Here is a 27,045-nt window from a genome sequence, read left to right as displayed (position 1 = left end):
CTCTTCCCAGGACTGATTCGTCCTTATATAGAGTACGCTACTCATGTTTGAGGCACCTGAACTCATTTAATACTCTTGTGCAAAGTAATGGCCAAAGCCTCCAGCTTACCAAGGCTTCTTTTTTTTCTGACGAACTTCAACCTCTCTCCTTCCGCCTTCAGTCTGCACCTTTGTCTCTTTCTGAACTTCATGGTCACTGTTCTTCAGGATACGGTAGCTGCGTACCTCGCCTTCTTAGGAAATCGCTAGGCAGCTGTCTCTAATCAGAATCATCCGATATGATCCATCTTTTCATTTTAATTCGAAGCTCGGAACTACTCCCCCTGATGATTTACCACATGCCTTTGGTTTAGCCCCCTTTAGGAGAAAATATCTTCCCATGCACCTGCACTCCCTGTAACCTCAGTTACGATTCTATTCCTCCGTTTTCTTGGTGGAGAGGATCTCATGTACTATTTTTTTTTATTTATCACTGTTTTATACATATTTATATATATATATATATATATATATATATATATATATATATATATATATATATATATATATGTATATATATATATATATATATCTGTGTGTGTGATACTTCTGGAAAGCTCAATTTAAACCTGTACTTTCCTCGATTGTCTCATAGAAGACCGTATCCATAATCTTAATATTAGTGCAATTCAGGAGTTGGCAATTCCAATATACATTTACTTACAAAAACATTATTCGTTTAGAATGTAATGTAGAAAGAAATGTGTGTTGCGTGTATATATATATATATATATGTGTGTGTGTGTGTGTGTGTGTGTGTGTGTGTGTGTGTGTGTGTGTGTGTGTGTGTGTGTGTGTGTGTGTGTGTGTGTGTGTGTTGTAAGACTACACTTGTGCAAAGAAATTGGCTAAATTACTCCACAGCAATACACATTTTTTGTCGAGGTTTCTGTTTGTCATTGTATCTGATAGGAGAGCTCCAAAAACCTCGCATACAGATTTCTTATTTGTCATTCTTTCTGTTCTGTCGTTACAGCAACGAATGAGACAAATCGAGAATTTGTCGTTAGCAGGAGAGCTGTATTTACTAAATGGTAGATGAGTTTACTCAACTTAAGGATAAATTCGAAATAAAACCGTATAACATTATTTATAATAAAATGTTTATGTGACTCCATGCATGAAAAGGAAGAGAAGGAGAGAGAGCGAGAAAAAATTCTGCATCTTCCATTCGCCATTACGCCCAGTAGAACCGATGAGGAAACGAGACCATTATATCAAACAATGACATCAACTTCAACACGGGAACTTTTTTACGAGCATGTTTACATGCAAGCCATGTCAATACGATTTTTTTCAGAAGAAAATAAAATTCGAATCGAAATGAAATCTCGACTGGTTGTTACTACATCTACCCAAAGTTCGATCAGAAACTGAATAAAATCGCCTGGCCTTGTCCGACATGAAAAGATAAACAAATATACAAATAGATCATAATATACTAATAAATAAATAATAAAAGTAATATGAATCAAAGTATTCGTGTTGAAGTGGACTGAAACCATTCAACGTTTCCGTCTTGAGGCGAGGACGCGTTCGATTCAGTGATTGTTTTCCAGACAGAGACTCTATTACATGAAAATCCCCAATATTAGGAATGAAAATACTTTTAAATTATATATGCCAGATCATCAAAAGCTTCTGGTATATGGGATTATCTGTATTTCGGAACTTTCATTCGAAAATATAAGATTTCCGTATTTCAGACTCTTAATAAAAGAGAAGTACCCGTAACGAACACGACTTGATTCTTGCCCTGAGTTACACGACGCATATTGCAGGTTAAGACGAGAAAGTCTTACAAAAGTCGGTGAAATACATCCCGGTGCAATGTCAAGTGGTGGCGAGGATTCATTCCAACGCGGCCAGCGTCTCTCGGGGATGACTCGGTGTGTTTGGATCAATATCAGCTCGACTTCGGCTACCGCAGGTCGTTGTCTAGATTGCGCAGACGATTTTATTCATGCGAGGTGTGTCCACTGCACATGATCAATAAAATCATCTACTAAAATAAAATATTCAATGTGTTCATCCGGGGGTTATTGTATAACATAAACGTGAAGCCAAAGTGAAATTAACAATTCGCGCACGCGCCTGCACAAACGAATTTGAAAGGCATACACAAATAGAATTTTCATGTATATACGCACTTTGTGGAAACATGGAGGAAACCTGGCAATTTACTAATTTAAAGGGGGGGGGCAATTTCACAGATAAGAGCACAGAGACAGGACTACAAGAGAGCGTTCTCTCCCTGTGCATTAATCAGACAATACAATTAGGTAGTACTATGCACACACTAGCGCGCACGCGCACACACATGGTGCGACTGAAACCCGGCTGGTTCGACTATTTGGAGTATCTTCGCAAAGCTAAAAACTAGTCTGTCTTCTCAGTAACTTTAGGCTTCATGGTGGTGGAGGTGGGTGGGGGTAGTGGTGGTGGTCTGCGGGTCACTGACCTTTATTCCAAAGCTACGACAGAAGGGAATCCGAGCGTGTTTGCGTGCACACACACACACACACACACACACTTTCGTCGGATGGACGGCGAAGATTGGAGTTCTGAAGAAAAAGTGAATTTTTCGTGGATCTCAACGCAAATGAAGTACCTTATTGTATGTACAGGGAAGGAGAAAGCTCGTGATGTAGTGGGAAAGTGAGGAAAAAGGAGAAGGGGAGGGATTACTGAGGGAAATGGAAGGAAATGAGGAAGGGGAGGACTTGGTCCAGGAGGCCAGGCGTCTTGTAAACAAGAGAAGGACCGATGATTTTGGTGAAGGGATTAACAAAAATGTAAAGATTAGAAATATAGATAAGATCAGCAGAATAGAAGGTGAGGATAATAATTTCCAGGGATTTAATGAGGGGGGGGGGCGGATACCAACCTCCCCCGATTAGCAAGACTAGAGGAAAAACTTGAACAAGTGACCGAACATTGGAAGAACAGGTTCGGTAACATAGCAAATATTGCGCAGAGAGTTGAAAAATTGGAAGAACTAGAGAAGGTGAACAAAAACTTAACTAAAGAAATAGAAGAATAAAAAAGAAAATTGAAAGAAGTAAAAGAGGAGAATGAAGAATTAAAGAGGAATAATAAAGACAACAAAGAGGCCATAGCAAAAGAAGCACAAGGTTGGAAAAAAATCCAAGAAAACAGTAAATTTCCATTTACTGACATAATTAAACAGCAAATGAAAGAACAAACTGAAGACTCAGTTATTAAAGTGATGAGACAGAAAGAGAATATAGTAAGAGACTTAGCAGATAAAAATAAATGTATAATTATATTAGGAATGGAAGAGAAACATAACCTAAATAGAACCACAAAAATCAATGAGGAAAAAGAAAAAGTAAGCAGCTAACTCAACGTATAGCATGAGCGTATGCATTGTTTGTATATTGTTATATTAGTTTCTTTGTTTTGTCCAAATGTTGTTCCAGTGATTGACTTAAGTGCGTTAAGTCTGGGTGTGCATTTGTTTTTTTATGTTTGTGATGTGTTGTTTGAAAGACATGGATGTATCGTATGTTACACCAAGAATTTTCGGTGTGTTTGTGTGTGGTATTAGAGTGTTGTTGATGTAGAGATGAGGTATGTATTTGTGTTCTTTTGTCCAGTTGGTGAGAAGTGTTGCTGTAGATTTGGTTGGAGCTATTTTGAGTCTGTTTGTGATGAACCATGTGTTGAGTGTGTCAAGGTATGGCTGGATTATTTCTGCAGCTTTGTCTGTGTTACGATGTGTGCATGTGATTGTTATGTCGTCTGCGTAGGAAGAGATTTGTATTTCTGAGGTGTCTGGCGTGGGTAAGTCATGCATGTATAGATTAAATAGTGTGGGGGATAGAACTGAGCCCTGTGGTACTCCGTTCTTAATGTTTCTGATGTGCGATGATTGGCCATTATATGACACGTAAGCATTCCTACCTGCCAGATAATTGGCCAGCCATCTTTTGGTGTTATTGTGCATGTCTGAAACAAAGAAACTAATATAACAATATACAAACAATGCATACGCTCAGTGTTGAATTATGCGAGTCCTGCATGGGCTCCTAATCTCAGTGAGACACACCACAACACCCTTCAAATCATACAAAACAAAGCCCTAAAAACAATTACAGGCTGCACAAATACAACACCTACAGACCATTTACACCATGAAACAAAAGTCCTCAAAGTCAAGGACCACCTCGACATGAGAGGCACACAAACACTTGCCGCAGCCACCACAAACACATTACACCCGCTACACTACATAGCAGAACACCCACACACACCAAGAAACATTAAAACAACACCCAAAGACCTTTATCACGCACAGATACTCTCTTCTCTTCCTCCACAACCACCAAATACCAGCCTCCAGAAACATATTCATAATCATATCACTCACCGCTCCATTAACACACTGAAAGACAACACACTGCTGCATGCCAGACCCCCTGATATCCACCCTTCTGAATCCTCTCTCCCACGAAAGGACAGAGTCCACTTGGCCAGACTGCGGTGCGGTCACCACCCAGCACTTCTAAGCTACCAGAAGAGGCTGGATGACCGCATTGTGAACAGCTGCCCAGGATGTAACACTTCACCCCATACCATACAACACATAATGGAAGACTGCATTATACACAATCATGCACGCAAACAACACAACATACGCTCTATAAAGGATTTGTGGGAAAACCCAGTTTCGGCTATGGCATTCCTTGGGGAGACGGGACTGCTCGGACAGACAGTCTAGGGAACGACAACAACAACAACGTATAGCATGAAACAAATTGAAGAGATGTATAGATTCGGAAAGTATAGTACAGATAAGACCAGACCAATTAAGATTAAATTCTGGTCACAAACGACGGCAGAGAATATCTTAGCAAAAACAGGGAAACTAGCAGCAAGAGAAATGAATAAAGAGGAAGGAGAGGAGGAAAAATGAAAAGACATGAATCTTAGGAAAAAAAAAAACGAGAAGAGAACAGTCAGAAAAAGAGAAATTCTATTGGAGAGTAGTGAATATGAAAATAAGGAAATACGACATACTAGAGAAAAACAAAAGGGAAACAGAGAATACAATGGAAGTGGCAGAAAACTAAGAGTGTCTTACACAAATATAGGTGGATTAATAACAGGATTGAATGAGCTGAATGATTATCTGAAGGAAAAAGAACCGGACATAATAGCATTCTAGAAACGAAATTAAAAGGTCCACTTCCACCCAACAGTGTAGGACATGATGCATATAATTATTGGATTAGAAACAGAGAGACAAAACAAGGGGGTGGAGTTATGTTCCTGACTAAGAAGAATATAAACGTGAGATGTGTCACATGTGGAAGGAATGCAGTAGAGATGATTATGATCGAAGTGGAAGACATAGATAAGAAGAGCAGAAAGTTTGTGATAAATTATGTGCCTCCAAAAACAGCCTCGTGGGAAGAGAGTGAACATAAAAGTATGTTAGAAGACACAAAGATAACATTAAATAAGATAATGGAGGAAGAATAGTTATGATGGGCGACTTTAATTGCAAAGAAATCTGCTGGGAAGAGATGACAGTAAAGGGTGGAGACGGCTCATGGGGAAATGTTCTACTCGAGATGATTATTGACCATACAATGACACAGTGGATACAGAACACTAGGTATAGAAATGAGGAAGAACCATCGAGACTAGACCTCATAATCACATCTGAACCTAGAATAGTAGAAAAGATTGGATATAAAAGACCAATAAGTAAAAGTGACCACATATTGATTGAACTGGAACTAAATGAGGAAAAATACACGAAAAGAAATGAACAATATAGAAAAGGAAGAATGATGTATGAAAAAACAAACTTTGATGAAATAAGAGAATTCTTTCAAAAAGAAAACTGGGAATGAATATACATAGAAACAACAGTGGAAGAGAAATGGAATATTTTGACAAAAACTATAAAAAAAAAAGGAGTGGAAAAGTATGTTCCAAGACAAAAACAAGAAAAAAATGTAAAGTGCTGGTACAACAAAAGTTGTAGGGAGTTAAAAGACAAAAGAGATAAAGCTTGGACCAAATGGAAGAAACACAAAAGACCTGAAAAATGGAAAATATATACTTGTTATAGAAATGAATATGTACAAGCGTGCAGAGAGGAAAAGAGAAAATATAAAAAAGATGTCATAGAAAAATGTAAAGATCAACCAAAATTATTTTACAGATTTGTAAACAACAAACTGAAAAACAAACAAGACTTGGAGAAATTAAGACAAGAAGGAGTTGAATACACAGAGGAAATAGAAATGGCGGAAATTATGAACAAGCATTTTAAATCAGTGTTTACAAGGGAGAATATACAACCTGAAGAGATCGAATGGAAAGAGAAAGTCCCCCTATGAAAGAAATAGAAGTAACAAAGAATGAAATAATGAAACACTTGAGTAATCTTGATGTTAGAAAATCGCATGGACCAGATGAAATAGCAAACTGGATTCTGAAAGAATGCAGGAATGAACTGGCAGACAAAATACATAGCATAATAAATAGTTCCTTGAAAGAAGGAAAAGTTCCAGAAGATTGGAAAAAAGCAAATATAGTACCTATATATAAAGGAGGTAATAAAGAAGACCCTAACAACTATAGACCAGTATCTCTAACAAGTACAATAGCAAAAATTTGTGAAAGAATTATCAAAAGTAAATGGGTAAAATATTCAGAAAAAAACAGCGTGCTTAATCCAAGGCAATTTGGATTCAGACAAGGACGATCATGCGTCACTAATTTAATATGTTTCTATTCAAGGCTAATAGATATAATACAAGAAAGAGATGGATGGGCTGATTGTGCATTTCTAGACCTAAAAAAGGCCTTTGACAAAGTACCACATAAGAAGTTGCTTAAGAAATTAGAAACTGAAGGAGGAATACAGGGCAAACTGCTTAAATGGATGGAAGACTTTTTGCAAGAAAGAAAAATGAGAGTAGTGATACTCGTAAGAGACAAACACTCAAATTGGGATGAAGTAATAAGTGGTGTTCCACAAGGAACAGTTTTGGCCCCAATAATGTTTGCTATATATATTAATATGGATGAAGAAATTGAAAGTTATATGAGCTTCTTTGCAGATGATGCAAAACTATTAAAAAAGTGAACACGGAAGAAGATTGTGAATCACTACAGAGTGATCTAAATAAAGTCTGGAAATGGAGTAGGAAGTGGGAGATGGAGTTCTATACTAAAAAGTGTAGTATAATAGAATTTGGAAAATGCAAAAACAGAATAACAGGATCATATAAATTGGGAGAAGAAAGTATAAAAAAAAAAATGAAAATGAGGACCTGGGAGTCATTATTATGAATAATATGTCACCTGACAAACAAATAAATAAGATTTCTTGTGAAACTTATAATTTAATAAGAACAATCAAAGTGGCATTTACATACCTCGATGAAGAAATGGTGAAGAAAATACTAATCACTCTGATAAGACCAAGATTGGAATATGCAGCAACGATGTGGTCACCAAGTACAAAAAAAAAAATGTATAAAAAACTTGAAAGAATGCAAAGAGCAATTACGAAATTGGCACCAACACTCTCAAAACTATCATATGAAGAGAGACTAGCAAAACTTGAGCTGCAGACACTAGAGCAAAGAAAAGAGACAGGAGATTTTATAGCTATATACAGAATCATGAAAGGCATAGAAATTACTGATAGAGAGAATCTGATAAAATGGGATGATAGAAATACAAGAGGACACGGAAAGAAAATAAAAAAAGACAGCTATAGAAGAGATCTGAAAAAGAACAGCTTTCCTCACAGAGTAATAGACAGTTGGAACAAGTTAGATGAGAAAGTAGTGTGTGCAAAAACAATACATGAATTTAAAAATAGTTTAGATAAAATGAGATATGAAGACGGGACACCACGAGCATAGCTCCCCTTCCCGTAAAATACAACTAGGTACAACTAGGTAAATACACACACACACACACACACACACATATATATAAATATATATATATATATATACATATATATATATGTGTGTGTGTGTGTGTATGTGTATTCACCTTGGTCTTTGGATCACGTGTTGGACTCGTGATCGACAGCTATTTCCCTCCCGGAAGAGAGCTCAGAGCTCGTATGACCGATCTATGGGTAATGCTATGACCTTACAAGCACACACACACCCAACTCCCCGCCCACGAGAGTTGGAGTAACGACTCGAAGCGCAGCGATACTGAAATAATTTCAGCCCTGGGCAGGATTCGAACCCAGTACCCCCGGCACCACCGTGCTGAGAGTCTGAGCCACTACCAACCGCGCCACCGAGTCGTATGTATTTACCTAGTTGTATTTACCTAGTTGTATTTTACGGGAAGGGGAGCTATGCTCGTGGGGTCCCGTCTTCATATCTCATTTTATCTAAACTATTTTTAAATTCATGTATTGTTTTTGCACACACCACTTTCTCATCTAACTTGTTCCAACTGTCTATTGCTCTGTGAGGAAAGCTGTTCTTTTTAAAATCTCTTCTATAGCTGTCTTTTTTTATTTTCTTTCCGTGTCCTCTTGTATTTCTGTCATCCCATTTTATCAGATTCTCTCTATCAGTAATTTCTATGCCTTTCATGATTCTGTAAATAGCTATCAAATCTCCTCTCTCTCTTCTTTGCTCTAGTGTCTGTAGTTTAAGTTTTTGTAGTCTCTCTTCATATGATAGTTTTGAGAGTGTTGGTGCCAGTTTTGTAATTGCTCTTTGTATTCTTTCAAGTTTTTTTATACATTTTTTTGTACTTGGTGACCATATCGTTGCTGCATATTCCAATCTTGGTCTTATCAGGGTGATTAGGATTTTCCTCACCATTTCTTCATCCAGGTATGTAAATGCCACTTTGATTGTTCTTATTAAATTATAAGTTTCTCCAAAAATCTTATTTATATGTTTCTCAGGTGACATATTATTCATAACAATGACTCCCAGGTCCTTCTCTTTTTCTACTTTTTTTATTCCTTCTTTTCCCAAATTATATGATCCTGTTATTCTGTTTTTGCTTTTTCCAAATTCCATTATACTACACTTTTTTGTATTGAACTCCATCTCCCACTTCCTACTCCATTCTTGTACTTTATTTAGATCTCTCTGTAGTGATTCACAATCTTCTTCAGTTTTCACTCTTTTCAGTAATTTTGCATCATCTGCAAAGAAGCTCATATAGCTTTCAATTCCTTCATCCATATCATTAATATATATAGCAAACATTATTGGGGCCAGAACTGTTCCCTGCGGGACACCGCTTATTACTTCATTCCATTTTGAGTGCTGATCTCTTATCACTACTCTCATTTTTCTTTCTTGCAAAAAGTCTTCCATCCAATTTAGCAATTTACCTTGTATTCCTCCTTCATATTCTAATTTCTTAAGCAACTTCTTATGTGGTACTTTGTCAAAAGCTTTTTTTAGGTCTAGAAATGCACAATCAGCCCATCCATCTCTTTCTTGTATTATATCTATTAGCCTTGAATAGAAACATATTAAATTGGTGACGCATGATCGTCCTTGTCTGAATCCAAATTGTCTTGGATTTAGTACGTTGTTTTTTTCCAAGTATTTTACCCATCTACTTTTGATAATTCTTTCACATATTTTTGCTATTGTACTTGTTAGAGAGACTGGTCTATAGTTGGTAGGTTCTTCTTTATTTCCTCCTTTATATATAGGTACTATATTTGCTTTTTTCCAATCTTCTGGAACTTTTCCTTCTTTTAAGGAACTGCTTATTATGCTATGTATTTTGTCTGCCAGTTCATTCCTGCATTCTTTCAGAATCCAGTTTGCTATTTCATCTGGCCCATGCGATTTTCTGACATCAAAATTACCCAAGTGTGTCAATATTTCATTCTTTGTTACTTCTATTTCTTCCATAGGGGGGACTTTTTCCTTCCACTCAATCTCTTCAGGTTGTATATTTTCCCTTGTAAACACTGATTTAAAATGTTTGTTCATAATTTCTGCCATTTCCATTTCCTCAGTGTATTCAACTCCTCCTTGTCTTAATTTCTCTAAGTCTTGTTTGTTTTTCAGTTTATTGTTTACAAATCTGTAGAATAGTTTTGGTTGATCTTTACACTTTTCTATAACATCTTTTTCATATTTTCTTTTTTCCTCTCTGCACTTTTGTACATATTCATTTCTATAACCAGTATATATTTTCCATTTTTCAGGTCTTCTGTCTTTTTTCCATCTGTTCCAGGCTTTGTCTCTTTTGTCCTTTAACTCCCTACAACTTTTGTTGTACCAGCATTTTACATATTCTTTTTCTTGTTTTTGTCTTGGGACATACTTTTCCACTCCTTTTTTGTAAATTTTTGTCAAAATATTCCATTTCTCTTCCACTGTTGTTTCTTCTTTGTATATTTCTTCCCAGTTTTCTTGTTGGAAGAATTCTCTTATTTTATCAAAGTTTGTTTTTTCATACATCATTCTTCCTTTTCTATATTGTTCATTTCTTTTCATATATTTTTCTTCATTAAGTTCCAGTTCAATCAATATGTGGTCACTTTTACCTATTGGTGTTTTATATTCAATCTTGTCCACTATTCTAGGTTCAGATGTAATTATTAAGTCTAGCCTCGATGGTTCTTCTTCATTTCTATACCTAGTGTTCTCTTGTATCCATTGTGTCATTGAATGGTCAGTAATCATCTCAAGTAGAGCATTTCCCCATGAGTCATCACCACTCTTTACTGTCATTTCTTCCCAGCAGATTTCTTTGCAATTAAAGTCGCCCATCATAACTATTCTTCCTCCGTCTTCCATTATTTTAGTTAATGCTATCTTTGTGTCCTCTAACATACTTTTATGTTCACTCTCCTCCCATGAGGCTGTTTTCGGAGGCACATAATTGATCACAAATTTTCTGCTCTTCTTATCTCGGTCTTCCACTTCTATCATAATCATCTCTACTGTATTCTTTCCATATATGACACCTTTCACGTTTATATCCTTCTTAGTCAGGAACATAACTCCACCCCCTTGTTTTTTCTCTCTGTTTCTAATCCAATAATTGTATGTATCATGTCCTACACTGTTGGGTGGTAGTGGGCCTTTTAATTTTGTTTCTACAATTCCCATTATGTCCGGTTCTTTTTCTTTCAAATAATCATTCAGTTCATTCAATCCTGTTATCAATCCATCTATATTTGTGCAAGACACTCTTAGTTTTCTGCCACTTCCATTGTGTTCTCTGTTTCCCTTATGTTTTTCTTTAGTATGTCGAACTGCTTTATTTTCATGTTCACTACTCTCCAATAGAATCTCTCTTTCTCTGACTCCGTTCTTTCCTCGTTTTTTGCCTTAGCTTCAATTCTTTTCTGCTTTTCTGCCTCTCTTTCCTCCTTATTCATTTCTCTTTTTATCCATACCTTTTTATATTGATCATTTGTTGCTAGTTTCCCTGTCTTGGATAGAATTTTCTCTGCTGTTGTTTGTGACCTGAATTTAATCTTAATTGGTCTGGTCTTATCTGTACTATATTTTCCGAGTCTGAATTTTTCCTCAATTTCCTTTATAATTTCTGGTTCATCTTCCTGGACTAATTTTAATAAACTGCTTACTCTTTCATTTTCCTCCTTGATTCTTGCAGTTCTATCTGGGTTATGTTTCTCTTCCATTCCTAATATAATTATACATTTCTTTTTGTCAGCTAATTCTCTTACTATATTCTCCTTCTGTCTCATCACTTTAATAACTGAGTCTTCATTATGTTCTTTCAATTGCTGTTTGACTATGTCAGTGAATGAAACCTTATTCCCTTCTTGAGTTATTCTCCAATTTTTAGCTTCTGTAGCTAGTTTCTCTCTGTTTTCATTACTATTCTTCTTCAATTTCTCATTCTCCTCCTTTACATTTCCTAACTGTCTTTTTAGGTCCTCTATTTCTTCAGTTAAGTTTCTGTTAGCCTTCTCTAGTTGTTCCAACCTTTCAATTCTTTGAAAAATGGAGTCTACGTTACCTAACTTACGCTCCAAGTCCTCGATCACCTTATCAACTCTCTCCTCTAGTCTTATCAGTCGGGGGGGGGGGGGGGTTGTGTCCCCCCCACCCTCTTTAAATCCCTGGAACATATTCTCGTCACTTTCTTCTGTATTGCTCCTCTCTATACTTCTAATCTTTACATTTTTATTAGACATTTGATCCTCGCTAAGTCTTTTGTTTACCTTCCGCTTGTCTGGCTGGTCAAAGTCTACTCCCTCCTCATTTCCTTCCATTTCCCTCAGTAATCCCTCCCCTTTTCCTCTTTCCCTACGTTCCCACTACTCCACGAGCAATTTCCCCCCCACCCTGCAAAAACACTAGGCACTTCTCTTTGCGTTGGGATCCACAGACTTCACTTTTCTTCAGAACGTCTTCTAAGCCGTCCATTCGTTGAAGTGTGTGTGTGTGTGTGTGTGTGTGCGTGCGTGCGTGGTGCAGCATTACACCAAGATCCTTACTTAAATCAGTCTGATATGCCTCAGTTATTTTTCCTTTACGCCTCGGACAGAAACGATGGACCAATACGACACAAAGTATGAACGAGTCCCTGCAAAACACGTTGTTTCATTTGTTCGTTTTCTTTTGTTTTTCTGTTGGCTTTCCCATATGCAGCCTTGCCAAAGGAATTCGTCCTATTTCTTGATCAACGAATCTTAACTTTGAACCGTACTATCTTTTATTGGGGATATACTTGCTTTCAATTAACAAAATATCGACTTTTTCACTTCTCTATTTATTGTCTGTCGCCAGATGATTTTATGCATCTCCGTGACACCTCCCAATCGGTAGACAAAATTTATATTTTGAATAACATTTTTCCATTTCTTCTAGCTGTTGCGGGTAGCGCTGGTTGCAACCAAACCTACAATTACACTGAGTGAAGATTTCATAAGCACTCTGATCAACAAAATTGATTAAAATACCTGTCCCACAAGCAAAAGGAGGTTAACCCACAAGATTATTTTCTGATTATTTCAAATATGTTTTCAGAATTTTTCTATCAGGTATAATTTTTCTGTGATAGCATATTAAATTCTAAGCAATTGTAATTAATAAATGAGGCTGATATTTTAATGAAACTTACCATTAGGATGTAGAAATGTATGATTTTCGAGTGTATTTTGCTTCTGGGAGATCCCTATTTAGTGTCCAGCAGTAATTAGCCAACATTGAAGAGATCCACTTTCCTTGATACCGGGTTTCCATGTTCACAATGTCCTGGTGAAATCTCTCACCGTGCTCGTCACTGACGGCGCCAAGATTTGCAGGGTAAAAGTCCAAGTGAGAGTCTAGAAAGTGGATTTTTAGGCTAATATTGCATCCCGTGGCCTTGTAGGATGTTAGTAGCTCTTTTACGATTTCAGAATAGTTATTTGCTTTGTAATCCCCCAAAAACTGCGTTTTTTTCACGATTTTGGTCTCATCAGCTCCCTAATCTGTGGTCCAACTAAAATACCTTCTTTGATTTTTGCGTCACTTAGTCTAGGAAATTTATTTTGTAAATATATGAGTCCCTTGCCAGTTCTATTCATACCTTTAACAAATTTTTCATCAACCTTAGCATATGCAAAGGAGGCAGATAAAATTTCTCTGAATCAACAAGAGGAGGATTGGCAAAATTCTTCTCCCCTGGGGCCAGAGATCGTTTCGGCCACACATTCTTTAAAAAAAAAAAAAAAAAAAAAAAAAAAAAAAAAAAAAAAAAAAAAAAAAAAAATCTTATCCCGACTGTCCCACTCACATTGAGAGCAACACAACTTTGTGTAACCCAGCTGCATTCCAAGTAAAATTGCCACAACCTTTAAGTCACCACAGATATTCCATTTTTGTTCTTCATACTTAATTTTTTGCAATAGAAATTTCATACTCTCATATGTTTCCTTCGTATTAGCTGCATGGCCCAGAAGAACAGAAGGGAACTTATTTCCATTGTGGAGGAAAACAGCTTTCAGGCTTATTTTCTAAGTCAATAAACATCGCCACTCATTCCTGTCATATCTATGGTTAAGTTCCTCCATAACAGAATGTACATAATTGCAAAACACCACACCATCTTCGAGTGAGAAAAACTGTTCAAAATCACAATGTCGCTTACGATAAAAACTAACTTTGGATTCTTCTGGAGAAGATTCCAACCATTTAACCTGGAAGCAAGAAGTTCATATTGCTTTTTTGACAAGTTTAAATTCCGCACAAGAACATTCAGATCTTCCGGACTCAATAACGTGGTTCACTTGAAGAACAGATTGGCTGAAAGTGCATGGCAATCTCACGGGGTGTTGTCAATAGCTTGATTGAATTTTTATCACACGTAACGTAACATACCGTGGAACACAAAAACTCTGGGTGATGGAAAAACTGGACATTATTTTTTGTTTCTGCATGCAAACACATACATGATACAGCTATTGTTTTCCTTGGGACAATTTTGTTGTTGATCAGGACTAGTGAGTTTTCTTTGTGCTAGAGCAGCGTTTTCTAAACTGGGGGTGCTGAAATCAATTATAGGGGGTGCTGGGAAGTGATGCACACAAAAATCACGTTGACTACCTAGTTGTCCACATTTGACTTTTCCCATGCTATTTTATTTTTCTACGGTGTTCTTATTTCTCCTACAAACAATATTGTCAAACTTTTTCAATTCTAAGGAATCAATAAAATAAATCAAGTAGTACACTTCACTTTCTTTTATCCTTCTAATAACAAGATAGGGGTGCTGGACTGTAGACATGACAACGGGGGGCGCTATGGTCGGGAAAGATTGGGAAACGTTGTGCTAGAGTCTGGGTTCAATTGCGTGGTTTTGTGGGGAGTTGGGGACGGCAAAATGTAACAGCTGTGTAAGTGAACGTATAGACTTACATGTCGCTCTTTTGACGCTTGACGCTAGCGTCTTTATTAGCTACTGAAAAACTAGACGCGAGTGATAAATTTGAACATGTTGATCTTTATGGCAGCGTCAAACAGACGATGCGAATTCTTGATTTTAGTCGCCAGCGAATAAATACGCTTGTCCAAAGCAAATAAAAAACAGCGCCCAGTAAACCACGCTTAAATGATGATGATGATAATAATAATTATGATAATGACGATAGTAATGAATAATGATAATGACGATAATAATAAAAAGTATTATATTAATTATAATAATAACAATAATAAGAAAAAATAAAGGTAGTTAATTAATCAATAAGGAAATGTCTGAATCACATACGAAATAAAGTAAAACAGGTTATTTATTTATTTATTTATTATTATCTTTTTTTTTGCGCAGTACAACAGTACAAGCCTGCGTCGAGATTCTGACGTCACAGTCGCCCTTTAAGAGGCATCTGCCAGCCACCCTCCACTTTTGAACTAAAATAGAAAAATTTCCAAGCGAGCCCAATCTCGACTTTGGATGACGCCATAAAATGGCGTTATTATTATCATTATTATTATTATTATTATTATTATTATCAATAATAATAATAATAATAATAATAATAATAATATTATAATTACCATTATTATTATTATTACTATCATTTTTATTGTTAGAGTTTAGTATTGATGCTATCATTATTGTTCTTATTATTATCACTGCTATTATCATTATTGTTTTTATTTTTATGCTATTAACAATAGTGCTATAATTGATATTATCATTTGTTTTTCCCGCTATATTTTGACTCCATGGTGATTTATCCAGTACTTTCCAAGTAGAAGGGACCTATTGGAAAAGAATTCTATTCACGCATCATTGTAAATCTTAGGCACTCCCTGTAGTTATTATTATTATTATTATTTCACATAGTTCGTCAGCTGCTAAAATAAGCAGTCAAGGTAAAGAATATACAACGAAGGGATTCATATAATTGAATATAATCGCATGGTGACAGACAATAAATATGAACTCGTAAAACACAATGAAAGGGAGCAGTGGTTCTCAAATTTAAAAATGTGCGGCTCCTCCAAATTTTCTCCCAAATCCCACCCCGCCAAAAAGGTTGAAAATAAATGATGTATTTTTTTTTTATCAGATTCTTCACATCATTAAGAATTGTATAATTTGTAACAGTAGGCCTTGGCCTCCCTAAATTCTTGCCATGGATCCACTGAGTAAAATGCATTTAGACGCCTTTTCAAGGCCTCGTTGCTCCGACACTCACTCCACCTTCCATCATCATAGCATTCCCAATCTCCACTCCACCCCCGTGTAGTTGGCGGAGGGCGAAGTCATAAATGTCGATTGGTTCGTGTTTCTCTGGCTTTATTGAACTACAAAAAAAATTAATGTCTTCCTAGTTTCTTTTGTGTTAAATAAGTGCACATTTCGACAGTGCTATTAATACATATAATACATGCTAATGTAATTTTCATCTAATCCTGCAAGTTAAATTGTAGACTAGCCAAAAGATTCCTCTTCATTTCGGTCAGCCAACTCATAATAATTTCTTCAATACTGTGGCGTACTATTTTTACTGTCCAACCTAGATTTATTTAATTGTGCTATCAATCGTAAGATCCCATTCTATCCAGAATCCAACCATCAAGTAAATAAAATCGTCTGATTGTGGCTAGAATAGACATTAAGGTAAGTAAGCGTCAAGTTAAAGGGATTAGCCAGTGTTGCTCTTCCCTTCGTACCCGCCCAAACGCTACTGCCTCTGCATACCACCACCTTTTCGGCGCGAAACACCTCTCGCGTCTGCTGCCCCACATCATCCCTGAGTCACCTCGTTACAGGGAACCCACCCACCCACCCGCCGCCCCTGCTCGCCACAGACAGAACCCCGTGCCACCCGCAGGCCCTTCCGGTACCAGAAATAATCTTACTCATACACACGGGAGATTCTACGTCCTCCTCGCGGCGTTGCAGCCCGTGCTCCACCTGCGGTGCTGCTGGCGGCGCGCTACTACTGATGACGTACAACATGTCGTCATGTCGTCTGCTTTTAACTAGCGTCACGAGCGTGCGACACATTCCCACCCACAGAACGAACTTCCTTCTCAACCCTCACGGGAAATGTATGGATAAAAAAAAGTTTGGTATGTACGTGGTCTGCATTTCCGTAGGAATAACAAATAAATCACCCATACTTTCAATAGTGCTTCGTTGCATTTAGAAAAAAAAAAAAACGAACGGAAATTGAAAAACAAATGAAACAAAGAACAGGAAACAATACGAAGAATAACAACAGAAAGAAATTAAGAATGGAAGATATGAAGAACGAAAGGGTTAAATAATGAAATAAAAATATAAATGTACGGAGAATCACTCGTTTGGGAATGGACTCGCCCCCGATAATTTCGTTCAGCATGAAGTCGTAATTCACTGGTATTACCATACGAATTTATTCGTCATACGGACGCCAATCTGATGGTAGTTCTCGATCAGCTGAATGAATTTGTCTGGCTGTGACCAAAGTAAAGCCTATATACAACTTCAGGAATAAGGGTTAATGATGTTAATCTAACTACACTAGCTCAGATAACTTCACAATTACTTATCATTCATATCATACATATTACAATTACCTATCAATTCAAAGATGGAGGCACCATTAACTCACTGTCCGCATTGCTGTCCTAAAATATAGTTAATAATAGAAAGCATGTTAGAACTGAAAGAATATGAAATTCTGAGAAGGAGGTAGTTTAAACAAACATAATCTTTTAAGACTTGCGTTCCTAGATTTAGATGCGAAACGGTTATTGGAAATTGAGCACGGAGTTAGTTTCCCCCGAAAACACACACACACACACACACACACACACACACACACACACACACACACACACACACACACATACACACACACACAATTTGTGGAGGCACCCATTATCAAATAAAACTGGCCCTCAACTATATAACATCAACTAGTGTTAACGAGAAAATCTGTTGTGTACCACAGTCCTGTCCTAGTCTCACAATAGAATTCACCAAAGCTTTCCAAATCCGTCATTTTCTTCTTCTAAATTATACCTAAATACAGTAAAAACATTGACACCTTTTATATGGGGGGGGGGCGAGCAATAGTATCGCCACCTCCACACACACACTGACTCACATCACAAACAAACAAAAACAACACAACCATTCCTTCCCGTAGCAGCACTTTGGGGATGCTACGGGACCATAAACAATGCAGCTAGGTATGCTATTCCATGTAAGGCTCCTAGGAGGACGTACGATCCATACACTCATACATATATATATATATATATATATATATATATATATATATATATATATATATTTATATATAAATAGATATATATATATTTATATATATATATATATATATATATATATATATATATATATGCGAATAAATCACAAAAACACGTGATTCACAAAATGTGTTATAAAACCACTTGGAAAATAAAATGAAAGGTGACCGAACGTTTTCGTCTACTGAAGACATTTTCGTTCGGTCACCTTTCATTTTATTTTCCAAATGGTTTTATTACACACACACACACACACACACACACATACACACACACACACACACACACACAGATATATATATATATATATATATATATATATATATATATATATATATATATATATATATACATATATGTATATATATATATATATATATTACAGCCTTGAAGAGACGACGAGTCACGTGAACGGGATGGATGTACGGACGCATCTAGCAGAGATAACATGACCCGGAATAGAACGTGATTGGTTGATGGTTTGATTAATCATTGACTCTGGGGGCTTGTCGTCGACGCTATGACGCCACATTTCATTTTATAACTGACCTTGATGACGACATCACAACGATATCGTTCTCACTGGTCGGCAAAAGTGAGACCTTCAGTTTGGTTCGATAGTGAGTGATGCGCTTTACGAACTGTATTCATTCCCACTTCTCCTTGCTACCCTATATACATTACCTTGATACTGAAAATTCATAAATGTAAAGGTTTCTGTGATTTAAATATTCTCAATTTGGAGTTACATGTCTTATTCTATTTATTTGTTTATGTGTGTTTTTATACCTGTTTTTGTTTACATTTTTATGGTTGTGAGCCAATCATGGTCCTGACAAATCCTTTCGGTTACATCACAAATAGGTAAATATGCACAAATGTTTTAGTATATAGTCGTGGGCAAAAGTTATTCTTGTAGTAACCAGACGTGAAATACCTCTCATGAAAGGAGACAAAGACAACAGTAAAGTAGAAGAAAATAATTTCGGAAACAGATATGCCCCAGAAAATGTGAATAACGAAGAAAGAAAAGAAGAAAATGGGAATCAAAACAACACAAATTAAACTCGAAATGCAGATGACGATGTCAAGTTATGGAAACATGGAACTCAACTCTGATATTAAGAAAATAACGTAAATGTATTTGAAAACATGCATCAGTAACCAGTAACAAAAATCAGAAAGAGGAATTAGTTTGAAAAGTGACGAAGGCGACGGAAACCGGGCTTGGAAAGTGCATGGAGATGGATTCTGGGAATAACACTGGTGGACAGGGGAAATTGCACAAGAAATCAGTCTTGGATGAAAGATACTGTGGAACTGGACAAAGAAAGTAACCAGAGAATAGAGATCACACGAAGAATCGTCACCCCAGATTTCGAGAGGGTGACAATTCTTCCTATGGGTTTTCCCAGGGTGACAATTCTTAATGTGGGCTATCCTCGGGTGACAATTCTTCGTATGGGCCATCCTGGGTTTACGATTCTTCGGTTGTATAAATTAATGACAATAAGTATAACCCTCAATCAACCTAACCTAATCTTTATTAGACTGGATGTCGTGGGGTTTGAACCGTGGAAGAGGGGGACCAGGTTGTGGGGACGATTGAGAGAAGTTCGTAGGAGTAACGTGGTAGAGGTAATTCATGGATGAGGCAAGGGACTAGAAATTGCTTATACGTGTGTGTGTGTACACACTCATAGATTATATATACGATATATATATATATATATATATATATATATATATATATATATATATATATATATATATATATATATATATATATATATATTGTTATGAAGGTAAGACAGATGAGTGGAAAAAGTCTTCTTCAGAGTGACTCTGAAGAAGACTTGTAGTCGAAACATCAGGAATATAGTGTTCTCGCTTTAACCCGCGTTTCTCTACCACCTTTACCACTCACACACACACACACACACACACACACACACACACACACACACACACACACACATATATATATATATATATATATATGTGTGTGTGTGTGTGTGTGTGTGTGTGTGTGTGTGTGTGTGTATTATATATATATATATATATATATATATATATATGTATATATATTATATGTATATATATATATATATATATGTGTGTGTGTGTGTGTGTGTGTGTGTGTGTGTGTGTGTGTGTGTGTGTGTGTGTGCGTGTGTGTGTGTATTCACCTTGGTCTTTTGGATCACGTGTTGGACTCGTGATCGACAGCTATTTCCCTCCCGGAAGAGAGCTCAGAGCTCGTATGACCGATCTATGGGTAATGCTATGACCTTGCACACACACACACACACACACACACACACACACACACACACACACACAACTCCCCGCCCACGAGAGTCAGAGTAACGACCCGAAGCGCAGCGATACCGAAATAATTTCGGCGCTGGGCAGGATTCGAGCCAGGTACTGCGAGCACCACCGTACTTGACAGTCTAGCGCTCTATCAACCGCGCCACCGAGTCGTGTGTGTGTGTGTGTGTGTGTGTGTGTGTGTGTGTGTGTGTGTGTGTGTGTGTGTGTGTGTGTGTGTGTGTGTGTGTGTGAATTCACACACTCCCTAGTTACGGAAAAAATTATTATGAACTCAAAAATGTAAAAAACACTATTACGAATGGGGTTCTTTAAAAAGAGCGGATGCCGCTAGATAGCGATAATTGTGTTTCTTCGATCATTTACAGCTCCGGCTTGTCACTTTCCTTGTTCGTAAGACAAATTAAAATAAATCTTCGTTACGGGGCCACGCATGATATAGCGAGAATACGCTCCATCCAGCGAAAAATTGGCAAACTACAAGTTATTGCCTTAGTTGAATTAGTTTGTGATATTGTGCTTGAAATACATTTTCGTTCGCTCCCTGTCACACATGCACTGTGTGAGTGTATTGACCTAATTGTGTGTATTTACAATTGTGTATATACAAACCGGCTTGCTGGTGTATGGTACCGCATTCGACCGTTAATTCAGTGATACGAGTTCGAATCCTGTCCAGTGGTGAGAAGGCATTACAGCACTGCAAGCCACAGCTCTGGAGTGTGTGTGTGTGTGTGTGTATTTACCTAGTTGTGTTTTACGGGAAGGGGAGCTATGCTCGTGGTGTCCCGTCTTCACATCTCGTTTTATCTAGACTGTTTTTAAATTCGTGTATTGTTTTTGCACACACCACATTCTCATCTAACTTGTTCCAAACGTCTATTACCCTGTGGGGAAAGCTGTTCTTTTTCAGATCTCTTCTATAAATGTCTTTCTTGATTTTCTTTCCGTGTCCTCTTGTATTTCTACTATCCCATTTTATTAGATCCTCTCTCAATAGTTTCTCTGCCTTTCATGATTCTATAAATAGTTATCAAGTCTCCTCTCTCCTTTGCTCTAATGTCTGTAGCTCAAGTTTCGCTAGTCTCTCTTTATATGATAGTTCTGAGAGTGGTGGTGCTAATTTCGTAATTGCTCTTTGTATTCTTTCAAGTTTTGTTATACATTTTTTTTGTACTTGGTGACCGCGTCGTCGCTGCATACTCCAATCTTGGTCTTATTAAAGTGACCAGTATTTTCTTCACCATTTCTTCGTCCCGGTATGTAAATGCCACTTTGATTGTTCTTATTAAATTATAAGTTTCTCCCATTTTTTTTTTCTCAGGGGACATATTATTCATAATAATGACTCCCAGGTCTTTCTCATTTTCTACTTTTTAATTTTTTTCTTCTCCCAATTTATATGATCCCACTATTTTTTTTCTTCCAAATTCCATTATACTACACTTCTTAATATCGAATTCCATCTCCCACTTCCTACTCCATTCCCATACTTTATTGAGATCACTCTGTAGCGACTCACAATCTTCTACAGTGTTCACTTTTTTCAACAATTTTGCATCATCCGTAAAGAAGCTCATATAACTTTCAATTCCTTTATCCATATCATTAATATATATAGCAAACATTATTGGGGCCAGAACTGTTCCTTGTGGAACTCCACTTATCATTTCATCCCAATTAGCATGTTTGTCTTTTATCACCACTCTCATTTATCTTTCATGTAAGAAGTCTTCCATCCACTTCAGCAGTTTGCCCTGTATTCCTCCTGCAGTTTCTAATTTCTTTAGCAACTTCTTATGTGGCACCTTATCAAAAGCTTTTTTCAGGTCTAGAAATGCACAATCAGCCCATCCATCTCTTTCTTGTATTACATCTATTAGCCTTGAATAGAAACACATTAAGTTTGTGACGCATGATCGTCCTTGTCTAAATCCAAATTGCCTTGGATTTAGTACGTTTTTTTTTTCTTTCAAATGCCTTACCCATCTAATTTTGATCATTCTTTCACAAATTTTAGCTATCGTACTTGTAAGAGACCGGTCTATAGTTAGTAGGGTCTTTCTTGTTTCCCCCTTTATATATTGGTACTATATTTGCTCTTTTCCAATCTTTTGGAACTTTTCCTTCTTTCAATGAACTGTTTATTAGACTATGCATTTTGTCTGTAAGTTTATTCCTGCATTCTCTCAAAATCCAGTTTGCCATTTCATCTGGTCCATGCGATTTTCTGACATCGAGATTTCTCAGATGATTCATTATTTCATTCTTTGTTACTTCTATCTCTTTCATAGGGGGGACTTTCTCCTCCCACTCGATATCTCTAAGTTGTATGTTCTCCCTCGTAAACACCGATTTAAAATGCTTGTTCATAATTTCTGCCATTTCTATTTCCTCTGTGTATTCAACTCCTTGTAGTTTCTCTAATTCTTGTTTGTTTTTCAGTTTGTTGTTTACAAATCTGTAAAATAGTTTTGGTTGATCTTTACATTTTTCTATGACATCTTTTTCGTATTTTCTCTTTTCTTCTCTGCACACTTGTACATATTCATTTCTATAACTAGTACATATTTTCCATGTCTTTTGTCTTTTTTTTCCGTTTTATCCAAGCTTGATCCCTTTTGTCTTTTAACTTCCTACATCTTTTGTTGTACCAACATTTTGTCAAAATAGTCCATTTCTCTTCTACTGTTGTTTCCTCTTTGTGTATTTCCCAGTCTGCTTTTTGAAAGAATTCTCTTATTTTATGATTTTTTTTTCATACACCAATCTTCCCTTCCTATATTGTTTATTTTTTTCATACATTTTTCCTCATTTAGTTCCAGTTCAACCAATATGTGGTCACTTTTATTGGTGTCTTATATTCAATCTTGTTCACTATTTCGGGTTCTGATGTAATTATTAGGTCCAGTCTCGATGGTTCTTCCTCATTTCTATACCTAGTATTCTCTTGTACCCATTGCGTCATTGTATGTTCTATAATCATATCAAGTAGTACATTTCCCCATAGGTCGTCTCCACCCTTCATTGTCATCTCTTCCCAGCAGATTTCTTTACAATTATAGTCACCCATTATAACTAATCTTCCTCCATCTTCCATTATCTTATTTAGTGTTATACTTGTCTTCTAACATATTTTTGTGTTCTTTCTCTTCCCACGAAGCCGTTTTAGGAGGCACATAGTTTACTACAAACTTCCTGCTCTTCCCATTCTTGTCCTCCACTTCCATCATAAGCATCTCTACTCTATTCTTTCCATATGTGACATTCCTCACATTTATATCCTTCTTAGTCAGGAACATAACTCCACCCCCTTGTTTTACCTCCCTGTTTCTTGTCCAATAATTATATGCAGCATGTCCTACTCTGTTGGGTGGTAGTGGGCCTTTCAATTTTGACTCTACAATTCCCATTATGTCCGGTTCTTTTTCCTTCAGGTAATCATTCAGTTCGTTGAGGCCTGTTATTAAGCCATCTATATTTGTGTAAGACACTTTTAATTTTCTGCTATTTCCATCGTATTTTCTGTTTCCCTTCTGTTTTTCTCTGCTATGAACCATTTCCTTACTTTCATATTCACTACTCTCCAATAGAATTTCCCTTTATCTGACTCTTTTCTTTTCTCGTTTTTTCCTTAGCTTCTAGTTTTTTTTTCTCATCCTCTCTTTCCTCTTTATTCATTTCTCTTTTTATCCATACCTTTTTATATTGTTCACTGTCTGCTAGTTTCCCTGTTTTTGCTAAGATATTATCTGCTGTCGTTTTTTACCTGAATTTAACCTTAATTGGTCTGGTCTTGTCTGTATTGTATTTCCCGAGCCTTATACATTTCTTCTATTTGTTTCCCTATTTCTGGTTCATCTTCTTGAACTACTTCTAATATATTATTTACTTTTTCCTTTTCCTCCTTCATTCTTGTAGTCCTATTTTGATTATACTTCTCTTCCATCCCTAATATAATTATACATTTCTTTTTATCCGCTAAGTCTCTTACTATATTCTCCTCCCTCATCCCTTTAATAACTGTGTCCGCAGTTTGTTCTTTCATCTGCTGTTCCATTATACTTCTAAATTCCATTTTACTGTTCTCTTGTACTTTTTTCCAACCACTTACCTCTTTTGCTATGTACTCTTTATTCTCTTTATTATTTCTCTTTAACTCCTCATTCTCATCTTTTACTTCTTTTAACTGTATTTTTAATTCTTCTATTTATTCAGTTAGATTTTGATTCTCTTTCCTTAGTTCTTCCAGTTTATCAACTTTCTCGGCAACTAGAGTTAATTGGTCAAACCTAACCTCCCATTCTTCGTTCATTTTGTTAGTTTCTCCTCTAGATTTATTAGTCGGGGGAGGTTGTCACCTCCTCCCTTATTAAATCTATAAAAAGCAGTTATCTTCTTCCATTGAGCTGCTGTTATCTATATTTCTGCTCTTGACACCTCTGCTTCCTTGTGTTCGTCTGTGTATTCTGCCCCCGTTTGTTTACGCTTTTCCTAAGATCCTGGGCCCGTACGTCCCCTTCCTCATTTCCTTCCATTTTCCTCAGTAATCCCTCCCCTTCTCCTTTTCTTCACCTTCCCACTACACCACGAGCTCTCCCCTTCCCTATTAATACAACAAACTTTGAAGATTTCACCGGAGTCCAGACTTCGCTCCTACCCCGACTGACGTGTGTGTGTGTGTCCACTGTCTAACGGTTCGTCGAACGCGGTTCGACAGACACGTGTTTAAAGTGATGTGTGAACGGGGTATTTGGTTGTCGAACACGTTGGTTAAACCCCAAATACCCCGTTCACACATCACTAACACGTGTCTGTCGAACCGCGTTCGACGAACCGTAGACCGTGTAAACCCCGTCTAAGTTGACAGCATTAACCATGTCTGTACAAGAAAAAGTGAAGCTCTATAATAATATCAAAAGGACAGTTAAGACTTGAGTTGCCAACTCTTTTAGGCTACAATAAAGGACATAAAAACTCTATTGATATTTATTTTAGTGGCTATAGATCATAATAGATGCCAATATTAAATGCAGTTCAAAATTACATTTTTCTTACCTAAATGAAAATACAAAAACAAGAATGAGAAGACATTTATTTTACTTAGATCAAAGGATTCTAAACTTTAAAACTATATTTACCCTGACTTTTTGCTGCCTTCAGAAAATTTGTATCATTTTTGCTGTTTTTAGCGAATTCCAAATAACTAACTTTTATGTTAAAATGTATGAGAAGTTCATTCTTAATTAATTCAACAGAGCATCAGTTTCTTTCATCTCGCCATTTAGATGACATTGAAACTAAAAAAATCTCACAATAAGATGATATTCCTGGTATTAATTGTACAAAACAAACTATTTTGAAAACATTGATACAATTAAAGTACAAAGATTTGAAAATAAAATACCACTTTCTGATTTATGTTTTTGAGCTTATGAGGAGTTCAGAACGTGTCGAAGATTCTTTGAATTAATATTTCTTTATCAAAAAGTTCATCCATCTTTAATTTGAGCTTTCCTTCTAGCTTCAAATGTTCTACAAATTTCTGAAACTTTGGGAAATGAGTGGCCTACGAAGCTTAGGTTTGATAATTTGCCGAATGTTGAATTTCATCGAAATCTATTCAGTTTTTCCAAATATCTGTTAATAACATGAAATATTGGCACTATTATTACAAGTTTTCTCACATAGATTTCACTGTTCTAGTATTTATAACAAATTACGGCTCGATTTTGTGAAGGGTCTCATCAGTACATTGTTGTATAATACGCCATAATTGTTTTGGTTCTTCATGAGTTCAGTTGATAGGCGGAAGTATTGCCTTTCCAAACGTCCAACGGCACCTCCTCTCTTTCTCTATTGTTTTTCTTTTATTTTATTTTTTTTCTTGGTGGTGGCTCTCATACTTAGTAACAGTTTACGATTTTCTGGTTTTCCCAAAATTAGTGCCTTTTCTTTTTAATTGAAAATTGAGTTATACATAAAATGAGGCTATTTTTACACCCTGGTCTGCGGTCTGCCGCTCTGTACGTCTGGTGTTGTGCAGAATGCAGAGTTGGTAGTCTGCAGTCTTACAAGAAGTAAACGCTTTGGCAATCATCACATTTTGAGAGTAGGAAATTGAACTTCAAGTCAAAACGATTTCAAAATAAAGGACAAATAGTGTCATTTCATATTTCAATAAAGGACAAGGACAAATAGAGCTGAATAAAGGACTGTCCTTTGAAATAAAGGACGGTTGGCAACCCTAGTTAAGACGGAATGTTTTCAATACGTTAATATTCTTAAGAATGCTGGCGTTATTATTACAGGCGGACAATATAAAAAATTAAAGCAGTCTGAAAAAATAGTGCATAACCTATATATACTGCAACTTAGTAAATGCAAATTGTATTTTCCCCTTAATATTACTTCTCTAATCATTTCTTTATCGGTC

General features: G+C 36.5%; 1 protein-coding gene across 1 annotated transcript in view; it reads right to left on the bottom strand.

Annotated features, from left to right (window-relative positions):
• The window catches only part of kri (uracil phosphoribosyltransferase krishah), a 113,730-nt gene that overhangs the window by 86,011 nt on the left and 674 nt on the right, over positions 1-27,045 (bottom strand). The window lies entirely within an intron of this gene.

Source organism: Oratosquilla oratoria, chromosome 4, assembly GCF_046742065.1.
Source record: "Oratosquilla oratoria isolate Oo_2021 chromosome 4, ASM4674206v1, whole genome shotgun sequence".
NCBI classification, from domain to species: Eukaryota; Metazoa; Arthropoda; class Malacostraca; order Stomatopoda; family Squillidae; genus Oratosquilla; species Oratosquilla oratoria.
This window is presented reverse-complemented; position numbering and strand designations above follow the sequence as displayed.